This window comes from Capsicum annuum, chromosome 2 (genome assembly GCF_002878395.1).
Source record: "Capsicum annuum cultivar UCD-10X-F1 chromosome 2, UCD10Xv1.1, whole genome shotgun sequence".
Lineage (NCBI taxonomy): Eukaryota > Viridiplantae > Streptophyta > Magnoliopsida > Solanales > Solanaceae > Capsicum > Capsicum annuum.
This window is the reverse complement of record NC_061112.1, coordinates 27,686,142-27,688,850: the sequence shown is the minus strand read 5'-3', so window position 1 is coordinate 27,688,850 and position 2,709 is coordinate 27,686,142. Positions and strand designations below refer to the sequence as shown.

At 40.1% G+C, this 2,709-nt stretch overlaps 1 non-coding gene across 1 annotated transcript; it reads left to right on the top strand.

Annotated features, from left to right (window-relative positions):
- Positions 1-2,368: 2,368 nt before the first annotated feature.
- Positions 2,369-2,480, top strand: LOC124896386. The gene has a single exon (XR_007052748.1). It is a non-coding gene; the product is annotated as a small nucleolar RNA R71 (small nucleolar RNA).
- Positions 2,481-2,709: the final 229 nt, after the last annotated feature.

The window sequence follows — 2,709 nt, the reverse complement described above, 5'->3', positions numbered from 1 at the left end:
TGTATACCCTTTTCTACACACTATTGGGTACTCAAGGTTTCCCCACTTATGTGCACACCACAATCAAGCAACCAACACCACAACAATAATAAGTATGAAAACATGTAAAGAATAACAATTAAAACTTTAGGTCCTTTCTTAATCATACACTTAATGGCCTAATTTCCAAAATGAAAGCAAGGGTTTATGTCACCTACCGGAGTTGTGATCCAAGAGGGATGTGCACGGAGGCTGATTGAAAGCCTACAACTTGGCCAACAATATAGCTTAGATTTGAGAGTGAAATCTTGAAAAGGGAGAGTGAGAGAAATTAAGAAGACTAGGGGTTAAATGACTAAAATGACCGCGACCGCGGTTAGGGGCCACGACGTGGGGCACCCGTGTAGCCGTGATCGTGTACAGTGGCCGCGATCATGGTAACTGAGAGCAGTTTTTGCTCATCTGTTTTCCCTGTTCAATATTTTACTCAATTATCATAGAATTTTCCTTCTTGGATTTTCAAAGTAAACTTCATACTTTACCATTTTCAAAGCCCATTCAATGCAATCCAAAATGCCACAAATGCATGGGTTATTCAAATATAAAAAATGACATATAGTGGGTTACCTCCTACCTAGAGCCTTAATTATCGTCATGGCACGATGTTTTTCTTTTTTCAATCTCACGAAGGGTCCTCAAACCTCTCATCTTTCACTGCTTCATTTTTAACATCCACCACGGATACTACTTAGAGTTCCACGGTTTCCTGCTTTGACTTGCAAATTTTGAATGATACCTCATCTTCTTGCACCCAAAATTTTATTTCTCCTAATTCTAGATCTACGATGGGTCTCTAAGTGGCCAAGAAAGGGCGACCAAGAATGATAGGCACCTCTTGGTCTATCTCACAATCCAATACAATGAAATCTACTGGGAGAATAAATTTGTCCACCTTCATGAGGACATATCAGCCTTTTTATGGACCGGTCCACCATCAAAAGTCATATTGAGGTTGGTGTAGGAGTGTCCAAACCAAGTTTCTTATAGATTACATATGGCATTAAGTTGGTGCTTGCACCAAGGTCACAAAGAGCTTTTGCAAACTCATGAGTACCAATGGTGTAAGGGATAGTGAAGGCTCCAGAGTCATTTTTCTTTTCCGTAACTTTACCATCCATGACAGCACTACACCCATGAGTAATTTTGATGGTGTCACCCACAATGATTTTTCTTGGACATTAACTTCTTTATTAACTTAGCATATCCTGGAATCTCTTGAATCGCCTTAAGTAGTGGATATTTAAGGAAAGGTTGCTAAGTTTTACCATAAATTTTCTTAATTTGTCACTCTCTTCCTTTTTATGCAATCTTTGAGGGAATGGAAGTAGAACAATGATGGTTGGCTTTGCTTCCCCTTGCGGCTTTTCAACTCCGACTACTTCCTCATCGCTTTTATATAGCTCTTTCTCATCATTTGCTTTTCTTCTTTGAGGTGTCACCTCCTTTTCCTTGGCCTTAGGCATGTTGTCACTCACCTCTCCTCTAAGGGGTTGTTCATGTGCTTTCCCACTTCTAGTGACAATTGCTAGGATTTGTGCTTCATTCTTTGGGTTGACAATTATGTTACTCAAAAGTCCACCTCTAGCCCTTGTATTTTAGTTGTGTAAAGATTTGCCTGACTTGGGTCTCCAATTATTTGATGGAGGAAAAGTGAGACACCACCATTTGGGAGAGTATAGAGAACTCACCCTTCAATTCACAGACCATTTTGTCCGTACCTTCAACTCTACTTAAGATTCATGTGAAAACATCTTTAATCTTGAACTTTTCGAGGTCAATGACATTTGACTCTTTGGCCTTAGCCCTATCATGATGAGAAACATAGCGGTCATAGTCACGTTCCCTATCTCTCTAATCTCTATCTTGGTCTTGGTCTCAATCCATCCAACCTTGATTCCCACCTTGCCTTTGATAGGTGGCAGGAACCTCTCGAGTAGTTTACCAAGTACCAAATTTCTTCATCCAACTTATTTGCCTCATTATAGTCTTTATACGTCTTTGATGTTACGATATTTACCATTTTTACGGGTACTCCCATAACATGTTTTGTTAGAAGCTCAAGCTGGGTCATTATCTTGGCCATATTCTCCTCCTTCTTCTCTTCTTGTTTTCTTTGATCATTGGTCACCACAGAAGTTGTAGAAGGGTTTTAGGAGCATCGGCATCATTGGTGTGCCACCCTCAATTTTGTTTGGATACTTCACCTATCAATCAGAAAGCCGCAAGATGCTGTAATTTAACAATAGAGCCACTTGTCGCATTATCCATTACCGTTTGGTTCAATGGGTCAAGAGCTCTATATAAAATATCAAGGAGCATCTAATCCAGGACCTCATGATTTGGGCACTGGGCTAGCTTTCCCTTAAACCTCTCCCACGCTTCAAACAATAGTTCCCCATTCAATTATCAGAAGTTTGCAATCTCATCCCGCTTTTGAAGCATTTTTTATGGTAGGAAGTATCTATCAAGGAAAACCATGGTGAGCTCTTCCCAAGAGGTGATTGAATCAGGTGGAAGTGAGCGGAGCCATAAAACCACCTTACCCGTTAGTGAAAATGGGAAGAGTCGAAGCCAGATGGATTCTTTTATAATATGCGCTATGTTAAATTGTACACAAACTTCCACAAAGTTTTTCAAATGAACATTTGTGTACACATATGCTGGAACCCC